This window comes from Bubalus bubalis, chromosome 7 (genome assembly GCF_019923935.1).
Source record: "Bubalus bubalis isolate 160015118507 breed Murrah chromosome 7, NDDB_SH_1, whole genome shotgun sequence".
NCBI classification, from domain to species: Eukaryota; Metazoa; Chordata; class Mammalia; order Artiodactyla; family Bovidae; genus Bubalus; species Bubalus bubalis.
This window is the reverse complement of record NC_059163.1, coordinates 88,934,528-88,949,286: the sequence shown is the minus strand read 5'-3', so window position 1 is coordinate 88,949,286 and position 14,759 is coordinate 88,934,528. Positions and strand designations below refer to the sequence as shown.

Sequence of the window (14,759 nt, the reverse complement as noted above, 5' to 3'; positions counted from 1 at the left end):
ACGGAAAAGCAAAGCATCAATGTGCTCTATATTTTACCTCTCCTTTTGCTGTTATAGGACTATGTTACAGCTTGTATCTTCGCATAATCAAATATATAGGGAGAGGATGTGGGGATATTTTAAATAGAAATAAAAATGTGGAGCATGTACAATGAAAGAGATACTGTGGCATTTTATGTTTAGAGCCTGGTCTGATAGTTCCTAGACTAAAAACTGTCTTACTTTTAAGGATGTTCTTCCTGAATACTAATTCCAGATTACACCTCAGGGTTTTCAGATGCACTAGTCCTTATATTCTGATAACATGGCTAAGTCCATTAAAACTTACTTTGTGCAGTGCTCACACACATGCAAATAAAACTACTTTATTAAGACCTGTTCTACTCAATTTGAGCCATTAAAAATGCCATCCATTCACTGATATTTCAAGTTGCTTACTTAAATTACTTAAATACTACCATAATAATAAGATTAACTAAGAGGTTTCCAGGATCTATATGACATACACAGTACCATTTTTGTGTATATACACATTTTTTTGTGTATATACACACCATTTGTGTGTATATGACATACACACAACCATTTTACCTAAAGTTTTGCATAAAACTCCATGCATTCTACAGGATAGGTTTGCTGACCTCTTTTCCAGGTAACAAAACTAAGACCCACAGAGGTGAAGTGTCTTATTCCAAACAGCTCAGCTAACTAGCTTAAGCAGTTCTTGAACCTAGTCAACCCAGTTCCAAAGCGTATGATCACTCCAGTGCACCTCTCACATTCCTGCTTTCAATCCTGAGACCTGAACCCAAGCATTGCGCTACCTCAGCACCCAGCACTGTGCCCAACATCCAGTGATTGCTTAGTAAGTGGTCAAGGAAAGAATGAATGAATATATAAATGAACAAAATATTAGTCTTGGTATAATACAGACTATGGCCCACAACTTTGAAATGTACTATCATAGTTTCTTAAAGTCAGCGTGCAAAATCATGGAAGTACAAATCAATTAAAAATAAATCTCATTAAAATCACATTTATAGCAGCATATTTCTACTTGAAAAAGATACTTCTACTTAAAGTATGTTACCCATACTTTAAGGTAATAAGCATATGTGATCTAATATATGTACATACATTACAGTCTGAGAAACTGGGCATATTGATGTCTTTGTTTTCACTCAAGTTCAAAGTTAATTATGATTTGTTACTGGAACACTCACTTTTTGCTGTGTCAGAATTAAAGTAGTGTATTTCACCTTCATCCCTTTTTCAAAGAAGGCAATGTTTAAATCTGATATTTGGGTTTAAATCATGTTTTCCGACCAACATTCCTTTGGAGAGCAGAATGCAATATTCAGTATTTCCAGGCATGCTGTTGTTGGACAGATCCCATAGCAATGAACCTGAAAGACTGGCAGGATGAAAGAGGAAGAGTTCAGAAGGGACAAAGCCAAGATGCCAAGATGGAAGGAGAGGAGAGAAGAAGGTGGTGGCGGCTGGGGAAGTGGGGAGAGACAGAGAGATTTGTATTAGTCTTAATACCTTGTGACAGCCATGTAGAATGACATAATCCTGTTTTGTAGGACTATTTTGTTAAAATAATAAGAATATTGTGTTTGCCTTCTTTAAAACATTTCATAACAGTGTACCAACAAAAGATATGGAGACCCTCCTGTTTCATTTCCTGCCTTCATAGAATGTTGTGTTACTAAAATATTTTTATTACGGCAAAACCTGAAGCAATATAAAATGTTTGCTTGAGGATTTATTTGAGTCCCTTTAAGCTGAACTTCTGTAATGAAATCTATTTACAGACATTCCACAGTGGCCTATGGTTACTAGCTTATGCAAATGAAGTGTGACCCTGGGAATAAACCTCTTGCCCCCTCATCATCCTCCCTGGCTTCAAAGGTCTCCAGGCAATCACTTTTTTAAGTGAAGAGATTTTTAAGCTGAATTGAAATAGAAAGAGAGGGAACATAACTTGATGCCCAATACTCACATAACCCAACCATTTACCATCTACTATTTTCCCATAAATATTTAGACACTAATTTATAAATCCATTTGGGATAAATGTGTTTGTGTGTAACGATTTTTTTTCAGCCTCTTCTTCTACTTTGAATCCTAGAAACTAGAGACCAATATCAATCAATAGTCATTTTCTCTAACTTCATTTCTTACTTCTTAAACTAAGGGTCACTAGATTGGGACAGAATTGGTTTAGTGATAATAAAATCTTTTCAGCTGATTCTATTATCACTGAAAATATATTTGTGCTGAGCACAAGAATAATCAAAGTAATTAGAAAGACTGCACAACTCCATGAGTATAATAACTGTAATTTGGATATATCAGTGTTAGGAATATAGGAATATATTGATTTTTATAAGCAATTTTTTAATGGATCAAATATTTAGAGAAGGGTAATGGAAGTGGATAATTCATTGCATTTTCAGATGTATTAGTGGGAAAGAGCAGTCCAAAATTTTTGAATGGCAATCACCATACCAAAGTACATAATTTTAGGGGGTTCCTTCCTACTGGACGATACCTTGAAAAAAAAGTTATTTTTTGTGGAGAAAATGTTTAAACTCCAGATGGCTAGTGGATTCAAATCAGTTCCTAGAGGGCCCGAGACCTCAAGGTCAAAGTGTCATCACAAGATATTGTCAGAATTTAGAAACAAGTCCAGGATACTCTGGAAACTGTAGGCCAAGAGGTCTCCTCTGCAATATTTCAAGGGATGGCAAACCACAGATTACTAACTTTTTGACCTGGCCAAATGACATGATGAAGTTAGAGTGCAAGAAAATGTTGGCAATTCCCTGTGAATCTACTTATATATATTTATATAAATACATTTATATATATTTATACACATATATATTATTTATATATTTTATATATTAAATTTATATCTTTTTATTTATAAACATAAATTTACAGGAAATTATATATACATATATATTTTAAAATATATAATAACATTAATTATATATGTACATATAAATTCTCTACTTAAGTCTTCTGAATCCTTGCTATTTTTAATGAAATATAGAGCTTTATTAACTAGTGATTCAGTGGTAAAGAATCTACCTGCCAATGCAGGAGACACAGTTTCGATCCCTGGGTCAGGAAGATCCCCTGGAGAGGGAAATGGCAAACCACTCCAATATTCTTACCAGGGAAGTCTCATGGACAGAGGAACCTGGCAGGCTACAGTACATGGGGTCACAAAAGAGTCAGACATGATTTAGTGACTAAACGACTACAACAAAATGTTATTTAAACTAGCTTATCGTTATTCATGTTCTGAATTGTGCAAAAATCATTAAATTTATATCATGGGATTTTATTTTAAATATTTTATGTTGAATAGTCACTATTTGGCATAGGTGACTAGTTATGCCTTGAAATGTGTAAGTCTCTGCAAAATCCTTGCTTTTAAAGGGGTCAAGGACCTCAAGACCATAACCATCTATGCCTGGAAAAATTTGAATAGGCTCTAGAATGGGGCTAACAATCCTGAATGCCTGGCCAGCAACGAATGAATGAAAGGTGGGGACGTAATAAATTATGTCCCCAAAATAGACGCCAGAAATCAGTGCTACAACTCTGAAAGTCACAATAAGTAATGTCTTAAAGTTTTGTTGTGCTTGTGAATATTATTAAGTTGAAGAGGAAACATGCATGAGACCAGAAAAATGGGAAATGATATAACAGAACTATGATCAGTAATTAAGAAGAAACTGTAGTGGGTTTCCCCAGTGGTCCAATGTTAAGCCATCACCTTCCAATGAAGGGGATGTAGGTCCAATCCCTGGTGGGGGAGCTAAAATCCCACATACCTCAGGGCCAAAAACAAAACAACAAAACAAAATATAAAATAGATACAATATTGTAAGAAATTCAATAGAGACTTTAAAAAATGGTTCACATCAAAAAATCTTAAAAAAAAAAACAAAACAAAACAAAACTGTAGCATACCAAGCTAAAATCAACTAAAAATTTTAATACTAGAGACACTAAAAACCCAATGGAGAAAAAAAATCAAAGAACTCAACCTGTGGAAAGTAGGAAATCCAGTAGAAAACATGCAAACATTAAAAGAAAACATTCCTTTAAAAAATAACTCAGCATTCATACACACCAAAGATTCCCTTTGGAAGCATTTCCTCAGATACTTACCTGTCAAATTTTTAAATTTCAAGAAATAAGAAAGATTGGAATATAATCTCAACTGTGGATATTGGTCCTCAGACTGAGAAGCCGGTAGGAGGGTCGTCAAAGATAAAGAGGTACTCTTAACAAGAGCCACAAAAAAAAAAAAAAGATAACAGAATTTAAAATGGCAATATCCTTTGGAAAGACAATAGAAAATCCAAGTTCAAGTTCCATGGAATGGTCACGGTCTCCCACTTTTTTAAAACCCTGGCCACTATGGCAGAAGACACATCTTGTGTCTCACACAGTTTCAGAAATCCCTGTTCTGAACCACATTTACACAATAAGTAGTAAGACAGCATCCCTACCAGCAAAACCCTGGGATGTGTCAACCTTACCAGTTCTGCGTACAACTCATCACCACACAACATTCCCTAAAGAATAATAACCCAGGCTATTTTTCCACAGTGGGTTAAAAATCTCAAGGAACAAAGGCAGAGAGAAAGCTCTAAAAATTCACAGAAATGTACCATCAGTGCAGATGGCCAGAAAATAATGGCAGACCACAGAGGACAGTATTTGAGGAAAGGATTTACCTCTTTGGGCCAAACCACATATGGAGAGGGCAGTGTGCTTGGGGCCTAAGCATTTCAGCCCACGCCCCTTCAGCAAGTCAAAAGCATTCTGATACTGTTAGGTCATTAGGCACCACTTCAGGGGCCACAAGAACCTAATGTTTTCTTCTCGACCAATAGAAAGATGCAAAATACAGTTGCCTTCTTGGTAGATGAATTCCAGCTAGGGGGCACTGAGGTCCTGGAAGACTGATATGAAAAGTAGCTTGTGCTTTTTGACTATATCTGTGAAAGATGCTCCGTTCCTTTGTAAGTAAAGTTGTTACTTAGGAGAGGATAGAGCAACTTCATGTAAAGTCCAGGACCATAGTAGCTCCAACCAGGCTCTTACAGGAGTAAAGAGCTATGAATCCCAAAGTGAAGGGAAAGTCTAGGTTATTAGCTCAAGGTTGAACAAGGACTGGAGGCATTTCTGGGAGATGCAATAGGTGGCACTAGTGGTAAAGAACCCGCTTACCAATGCAGGAGACTTAAAAGATGTGGGTTAGATCCCTGCAACGGAAAGATCCCCTGGATGAGAGCACCTCAACCCACTCCAGTGTTCTTGCCTGGAGAACCCATGGACAGAGGAGCCTGGTGGGCTATGGTCCATGGGGTCTCAAAGAGTCAGACATGACTAAAGTGACTTCACATGTATGTATGTGTCATTGAAGCCTTTCAAAGCAGTGCCTAGGCTGGAGTGACTGGTAATTAAGCATATGCATAGGGACTCTCTCCTGCAGAATGAGTAGGCATCCAGGAAAAAGTGCAGACAAGTCTAAGAGTGAAACCATTTGGACAAGGGAGGCAAAGTGAGCTGAACAAATTTTCCTGTACCGTGTATGCCTCGTTTGAGAAGTAAAACTAGCTTGCCCTTTAGCCTTAAGAATTTACGGGGCTTCTTGGGCAATTAAGGAGGTGGTATACTAAGAAGGCAGATAGGTACTAAAGTGATTAGAATATGTTCTAAGTTTATGAAGCAGGACATACTGCTTATAAAACAATTATCAGTCTCTCTTCAAGGCTTCTATCATATTCATCATAATTGCATATTTATTCTCACAACAACAAATAATACATTATTTGAAATATCTTTCCTTAACTGTGTGTTTTGATTCTCTCCACAAATACATGAAAAGTGAAAGTGAAAATCACTCAGTCATGTCCAACTGTTTGCAACGACATGGACTATACAGTCCATGGAATTCTCCAGGCCACAAATACATATCTAGTTTCTAATAAGAAACTACTGATACAAACTTCCAATAACAGTCACCTTCCCTATTCATTACAGCACCTATCTTCAACTAATAAATTATGCTTTACTTCCTGTGGTTACATTGAATTCCAAAATATAAAATACAAATTCCAATTTCCTTTCAATAATGTCTTTCAAGATTAAATTTACCCATGGTTCAGTGGTAAGGAATACACAGGTTCCATCCCTGAGTGGGGATGATCCCCTAGAGTAGGAAATGGCAACCCACTGCAGTATTTTTGCCTGGAAAATTCCATGGACAAAGGATCCTGGAAGGCTACAGTTCATAGGGTCACAAAGAGCTACGCACACAGACACATAATGTTTTTCAAAGTGTTGTTAACCTCCCTACAAAATTAGTTTTACTTCAGCTTGAAACAAACTGCATTTTCAGGGGATACTGAAACACAACAGAGATCCTACTGGGTTGTACAATCTTTTTTTGAAACAATCGTGTTTTAAATTAACTTTAAAATTTATATATATATATATATGTATGTATGTATGTATGTATGTACATGGGCTTCCCAAGTGCCACTGGTGGTACAGAACCCTCCTGCCAATGCAGGGGACATAAGAGACATGGGTTAGATCCCTGGGTCGGCAAGATGCCCTGGAGGTGGGCATAGCGACCCACTCCAGTATTCTTAACTGGAGAATCCCATGGACAGAGGAGCCTGGTGGGCTACAGTCCACGGGGTCGCAGAGAGTTGGACACAATTGCAGAGACTAAGCGAGCACACATATATGTATATCTGTATGTATACATACGTATGTATGTATGGTTTTTTTAACTGAACTTGCAACGATCCCTAGGAAGAGATGAACAATTGGACACTAGGCACAAGATATGCCTGACACCAAGCAGCAGAGGCTGCAGGATCCCCGATGTCTCAGAAGGAATTTCAACCTTGTCTTTTTTTTTTTTTTTTTTTAAACTTTACAATATTGTATTAGTTTTGCCAAATATCGAAATGAATCCACCACAGGTATACCTGTGTTCCCCATCCTGAACCCTCTTCCCTCCTCCCTCCCCATTCCATCCCTCTGGGTCGTCCCAGTGCACCAGCCCCAAGCATCCAGTATCGTGCATCGAACCTGGACTGGTAACTCGTTTCATACATGATATTATACATGTTTCAATGCCATTCTCCAAAATCTCCCCACCCTCTCCCTCTCCCACAGAGTCCATAAGACTGAGATCTATACATCAGTGTCTCTTTTGCTGTCTCGTACACAGGGTTATTGTTACCATCTTTCTAAATTCCATATATATGCATTAGTATACTGTATTGGTGTTTTTCTTTCTGGCTTACTTCACTCTGTATAATAGGCTCCAGTTTCATCCACCTCATTAGAACTGATTCAAATGTATTCTTTTTAATGGCTGAGTAATACTCCATTGTGTATATGTACCACTGCTTTCTTATCCATTCATCTGCTGATGGACATCTAGGTTGCTTCCATGTCCTGGCTATTATAAACAGTGCTGCGATGAACATCGGGGTACACGTGTCTCTTTCCCTTCTGGTTTCCTCAGTGTGTATGCCCAGCAGTGGGATTGCTGGATCATAAGGCAGTTCTATTTCCAGTTTTTGAAGGAATCTCCACACTGTTCTCCATAGTGGCTGTACTATTAGTTTGCATTCCCATCAACAGCGCAAGAGGGTTCCCTTTTCTCCACACCCTCTCCAGCAATTATTGCTTATAGACTTTTGGATCACAGCCATTCTGACTGGCATGAAATGGTACCTCATAGTGGTTTTGATTTGCATTTCTCTGATAATGAGTGATGTTGAGCATCTTTTCATGTGTTTGTTAGCCATCTGTATGTCTTCTTTGGAGAAATGTCTATTTAGTTCTTTGGCCCATTTTTTGATTGCACAGAGGGCAACATAACAGGGAGGAAAAATAAATAAACAATTAAAATTCAACCTTGTCTTTAAAGGCTGAGGCCTGAGTCATTAAGTGCTCAAACCTTAAGTGGCCGCAGCAGCCCAGTTGCTCTGGGTTAAAAACGCAGCTTCCGCGGGGGTCGGAAGGCAGCGGTTTTGCGCATGTGCAGACTCTGGCGCTGCAGCAGGACACCCAACACCAAATGCAGGCAAGGCAGGGGATCAAAAGCCTTCAAGGGTCAGAGTTTCTCAATGTCCAAACCATAGGATTACTTCAGGATTTAACATCAAGCTCAATTAAATGCAATTTACATAGATCCTTCTTTGAGCATAACCAAAAGGAATTTTTTAATGTTGATAAAAGAGCAACAAGTGGGAATAAAACCACCTTTATACCCTCTCAACAACAAACAAATCAAACAACCAAACTGAGGTGAGAGGATTACATGCCATATGATGGTATGCATCCTATGACATCACCATCGTTATTACCCAACAATTATTGAGCATTGTCATGTGCAAGGCAGTGTGGTAAGAGCTGATAATACAATGACAAACAGGGGAGGAGAAGTTAAGGGGAAACTTCCCAAAGAAGTCCGAATTTCAAAGAATGAATTTGAAAGAATGGATATCATTTTGCCAGATAAACAACACGGGCTAGCAAAAGAGGAAGGATGTGGAAAAAAGAGAAGGCATTCCATGCAGAACAGATCTCATAGGCCAGCAGGGAGGCACCAAACAGCACAGGGAATTCGTGAAACTGCAATTAGTGCCACACAGATAGATACATATTGCTAGGGCCCAGGTGAAACTGTCAAACAGCATGGGCAGGAACCAGTTTATGGAGGATCTCATATACCTTGCTAAGGTTTTTCAATTATCCTAGGGCAATAGACTCCTCTGGTGGCTCAGACGGTAAAGCGTCTGTCTACAATGCGGGAGACCCGGGTTCGATCCCTGAGTCGGGAAGATCCCCTGGAGCAGGAAATGGCAACCCAATCCAGTATTCTTGCCTGGAAAATCCCATGGACGCAGGAGCCTGGTTGGCTACTGTCCATGGGGCCGCAAAGAGTCGGACACGACTGAGTGACTTCACTATCACTAGGGGCAACAGTGAGGGGAAAAAAAGTCACATACTAAATAAGTATTTTGGAAAAATAATTTTGCCCAAGGTATGGAGGATGCAATGGAGGAGATTGTGTTGCAGGAAGAATATCAGTAGATTATTTTGAATATCCAGGGGAGAAAGATTTTTTAAGAAAAGTTTCAGCAATGGCAAAAGCAGCAAGTTTAAAGAAGAGAGTGTCTGAAACAATTCACAGAGGCAGAATTGATAGGGCTCATTGGATCCTTATTGGATATGGAGGTTTGACAGAAAAGCCAATTCTGATTAGGAAAGACACACAAGTCTCGGAGGATGGGGAGTAAGTGAGATTCATTTGGAATGTGTTACTCAAAAGGGGCCTGTTATACCATCAACCATCTATTGGAACGAAGATGACATTTTTCCGGATTCAAAATTTTTCTGTTTAAAAAGCTTTTTCCCCCTAGGAGATACTTTGAAAGGAATCATTTTATAAGACATCGTGTTACTTTGAATAATATCCCTACATAAAGAATTTGCTCCTTGAAGAAAATTGCCACAAATTTCTAATTCCTTGAGCTGTGTAGGATTCACATGCCAGGTCATAACCCTCATGCTTTTAAGTGATAAATAATTTTATTTTTCCCTTGATTGGGCATATGACTTCTCCCTCCTGCTGAGAGCATGTGTTTCTTCGGTACATTTGTTTCCCACCGAGATCAGACTTGCCCATGACCTATGAAGTAACCTGAACTGTGTTATATTTTTAAAGACCCATAGAGGAGACAGAAATGATTGAGCACCCTCAACATTTTGCCCAGTGGTCTGACATCATAGATATTCTCTGGGCTCATTTCAACATTTGACCAGGTATTCTTCCCACTGAGTCATGCTGAAACAAAATACATTATCTGTGTAATTACTATCTTCAACAACCTAAAATTAAGCATATTATTATGACTCTGTGGTACAATGAGAAAGAAATTCTCGGCTTTAAGAAAATTAAGGAAATACTGGTTCTAGGGAAGTTATACCATACAGGTAGAATAGATTTTTAGAAAATATTTTTCATAATTGCAGGAAAAAAGGTCTGTCATGTCTTCTGAAATGACAAAGCCCCCTCTCATCCCTTTCCTAAAAAAATAAAATTAAACCTAAGCATAGTTCTAAATACTGTCATTAAAGGTTGTATTTAGGTTTCAATTTCTGCTTGTTTAACAATGCATTCATTCTTAAATATACAAATCATAACTACTAAAATATATAGCATGTCCCTAGAAAGTGAGTATATCTTATTATAACTGGCTAATGTTGCTTTCTAAACCCAAAACCTTTTAGAAAGTTTACATAAAAACTCTGATAAGGTCCTAAAAACATCTGTGATGAAGATCACACAACACAGTTAATACCCAAGAAGAACTGTCGACAGTAGCTTCTTACTGCCTGCCAAAGTCCATGACTCTGTTTTAAGATTATGGAAGGCCATTCATTTTGTTTTTATAAACTTAAAGATGACTTAACCAAATCCCCTAACAGTAGTTAATGGTTCTTAATTATATGATGTGATAAAAAACAAGAAGAAAGCCTTATTCACTGAAAGGCACTATTATTACTAAAATTGTCTAATTTTATATGTCAGTAAAATTAAAAGATGACACAGCAAAGATGGAAAAATATCCCATGAAGTGGTTAAACAGCAATCAAGTTTTCACTTCTCTGTGCCAAGTTTTACTTCAGAGAAGTTTCAGTTGCATACAATTTGGGGGTAACATGAAATTAAGTTTTAGAAGCAGATTTTATAGCAGAACAATTTCATCCACAACCAAGTCTTCTTTATGTATATGAAGAAGTACATTTTGCATCATGCCTTGAATCTGCTAGCATTTCCATGATTAAAATTTTGACCTGAAAGTTAAACAGCAAGATAGTCTATTTTGAGTAATCCTCATTGGATATATCAATATATCCAATAACATTTTCAACAAGAGTACAAAGCAAACACTGGCTTTCAAGGGTTCTATAGGATTTAGAACATTGGACGAGATAAGCATACCTGAGACTGCCTACACCATTTCCTTTGGGGACAAGAACTCTGCTTCTTTCAAACCTGTGTAAGTATCCGGGCTAATCAAGAGTTTCTAGTCTTCATATGTCTTGCTGCTACTGCTGCTAAGTCGCTTCAGTCGTGTCCGACTCTGTGCGACCCCATAGACGGCAGCCCACCAGGCTCCGCCATCCCTGGGATTTTCCAGGCAAGAACACTGGAGTGGGTTGCCATTTCCTTTTCCAATGCATGGAAGTGAAAAGTGAAAGTTAAGTCGCTCAGTCGTGTCCGACTCTTAGCGACTCCATGGATTGCAGCCTACCAGGCTCCTCCGTCCATGGCATTTTCCAGGCAAGAGTACTGGAGTGGGGTGCCATTGCCTTCTCCAATATATCTTGTTACCCTATAATAACTAGTACTATCTATTGAGTTCCAAATATGTACCCATTTAATTTTTTTCCATTTGACATTTTCAGAAACCCTATGAGATTGGTAGTATAGTCCCTATACTATAGAGAAAGAATTTAAGGCTAATAGAAACTAAATTATATCCTCAAAATTCACAGACTCAAAAAACAGAAACAAGACTAAAATCCCTCTTCTATTCAACAGGATTTGAAGTACACATCTATCTAACTCTAAAACAGGCTCTATCCTATACAAGGCTGCTTTCCATATATCCAGCTCTACATTTAAGTGCCCCACCTTAGACTAGGTAACTGTATATCCATCTTATATAACTTTCACATAACTTATATATTAATAGTAATCCCCCCTTCATTCACAAAAGTGCCCCAGTTGAAAAATAATTTATATGATCAACTTACCTTTAAGTTAATACACATGACACTAAATGCATGTCATTTTTGTTGTTGCTGTTGCTGTCGTTTAGTCGCTCAGTCCTGTCCAACTCCTTGTAACCCCATGGACCGCAGCACACCAGGCCTCCCTGTCCTTCAACATCTCACAGAGTTTGCCCAAGTTCATATTGATTGCATAAGTGATGCCATCCAGCCATCTCAGCTTCTCATGCCCTGTTCTCCTTCTGCCCTCAATTTTTTCCAGCATCAGGGACTTTTCCAGTGAGTCGGTTGTTCACATCAGATGACCAAAATACAGGAGCTTCAGCTTTAGCATCAGTCCTTCCAATGAATTTTCAGGACTGATTTCCTTTAGGATTGTCTGTTTTGATCTGCTTGCAGTCCAAGGTACTCTCAAGAGTCTTCGCCAACACCACAGTTCAAAAGCATCAATTCTCTGGCCCTCGGCCTTCTTTATGGTCCGACACTCACATCCACGCATGACTACTGGAAAAACCATAGCCTTGACTAGACGGACTTTGGTCAGCAAAGTAATGTCTCTGCTTTTTAATATGCTGTCTAGGTTTGTCATTGGAGAAGGCAATGGCACCCCACTCCAGTACTCTTGCCCGGAAAATCCCATGGACGGAGGAGCCTGGTAGGCTGCAGTCCATGGGATCGCTAAGAGTCGGACACGACTGAGCAACTTCACTTTCACTTTTCACTTTCATGCATTGGAGAAGGAAATGGCAACCCACTCCAGTGTTCTTGCCTGGAGAACCCCAGGGAAGGCGGAGCCTGGTGGGCTGCCGTCTATGGGGTCGCACAGAGTCGGACACGACTGAAGCGACTTAGCAGCAGCAGGTTTGTCATAACTTTTCTTTCAAGGAGCAAGCATCTTTTAATTTCATGGCTGCAGTCACCATCCGCAGTGATTTTGGAGCCCAAGAAAATAAAGTATGTCACTGTTTCCATTGTTTCCCCATCTATTTGCCATGAAGTGATGGGACTGAATGCCATGATATTCATTTTTTGAATGTTGAGTTTTAAGCCAGCTTTTTCACTGTCCTCTTTCACTTTCATCAAGAGGCTCTTTAGTTCCTCTTCATTTTCTGCCATAAGGGTGGTGTCATCTGCATATCTGAGGTTATTGATATTTCTCTTCTTGTCTTCTACTTATTATATTTCAAATCCAGCTTTTCTCCAGCTACAATTCCACTGTCTTAGTTCTGACTCTCAGAATTTATTTTCTGAACTATTAAAAAAATTCTCAACTGATATTTTTACCTACATTGTAATTTATCTCTAATCTTATTTCTGCTGCTGCTAAGTCGCTTCAGTCGTGTCTGACTCTGTGTGACCCCATGGACTGCAGCCCACCAGGCTACTCCGTCCATTGGATTCTCCAGGCAAAAACACTGGAGTGGGTTGCCATTTCCTTCTCCAATGCATGAAAGTGGAAAGTAAAAGTGAAGTCGCTCAGTAGTGTCCGACTCTTAGCGACCCCATGGACTGCAGCCCACTAGGCTCCTCCATCCATGGGATTTTCCGGGCAACAGTACTGGAGTGGGGTGCCATTGCCTTCTCCGAATCTTAGTTAGAAGTAACTAATAAATGTGCTTTAGAAATAATGATGTAGATCTAGAAATTACTTTTTACATTTTTCTGTGGCTCCACAATAGTCTTTCTAGGAATAAACCCTAGTGGAAAATACTTTTTAAGAAGAAAATCATTATTTAACAAATGTGTTCAATACAGTTACTGAGAGATGTGCTTACACGTTCCATGTCATTTCTAAATTACCCACATCTCTCAGTAACTGTATTGAACACATTTGTTAAATAATGATTTTCTTCTTAAAAAGTATTTTCCACTAGGGTTTATTCCTAGAAAGACTATTGTGGAGCCAAAGAAAAATGTAAAAAGCAATTTCTAGATCTACACCATTATTTCTAAAGCACATTTATTAGTTACTTCTAACTCTTATTTTATGTACACATATTTTTTTCTGATCTGATGGGGGAATCCCACCTTAGAATAAAGAAAAGCAATGAAGCTGCATTTGTCTCCACATATGTTTAAAATTTCCTTTTTGGACAACTAAAAAACAAATATCTTTATTATTTTTTTTAAAAAGGACACATCTTATCATGTAGTCATCCCAATTTAAAATCCTTAAACAGTTCCTCAGAATCTTCAGGATAAACACTAAAGCCTTCTCAGAACTCTTAAGGCCCTTTGTTAATTGCTCCTTGCTTACTTCTCCACCCTAATCTCTCACTACCTTCCCTGTCACAGACTACACCCCGTCCTGCTAAATGTTCTATAGTTGCCAAAATATGCTGGTTTCTCTCTTGCCTTAGCACAGACTGCCTTCTTACTTCTTCCTCCTCTCTCCTCAAATTGTCCTAATTTTCACATCTTCAAGCAGACAGTTCTGGTATCCTCTCCTCTGCTTATCTTTTGATTAAATTCTTGCTTGACACAGCACCAGACCTGAAGCACTCAGGGATAGGTTGCCATTACTGAGCTGAGTTTTGAGGTGTCTCTAATTCTACCCATTTCTGCTCTCCTAAGTGTCATCTCCTTGGGTGAGGAATGGGTGAGTGAAGGTCTACCTCTCCTCTTTCAAGGTGTTTCCATGTCCTTTCCACCACTGCCCGCAATGTCTTCAAGTTGGAATTACAGTCTTTTGGAAAGAAAAAAAAAAACTCTTGCTGATTATTTGCCAACTTCCATTAGGTTTATGTTAGATGCTTTTCCTGGGAGCTCCATAACATCCAGTGAATTGCCACGTGATAGTTTAATGTTCTGATTACCTGTCTGTCTCATTGACTAGGCTATAAGCTATTTGTGGTAGTGCTTTTGTCTTTTAATTGCAATATTCAGAACTG

At 38.6% G+C, this 14,759-nt stretch overlaps 1 long non-coding RNA gene and 1 other non-coding gene across 5 annotated transcripts in view; both read right to left on the bottom strand.

Moving 5' to 3' along the window:
• Nucleotides 1-14,759, bottom strand: part of LOC123334482 — a 384,998-nt gene that overhangs the window by 142,293 nt on the left and 227,946 nt on the right. The gene's annotated exons all lie outside the window — the stretch shown is intronic.
• Nucleotides 8,039-8,168, bottom strand: LOC112586303. The gene has a single exon (XR_003110769.1). It is a non-coding gene; the product is annotated as a small nucleolar RNA SNORA76 (small nucleolar RNA).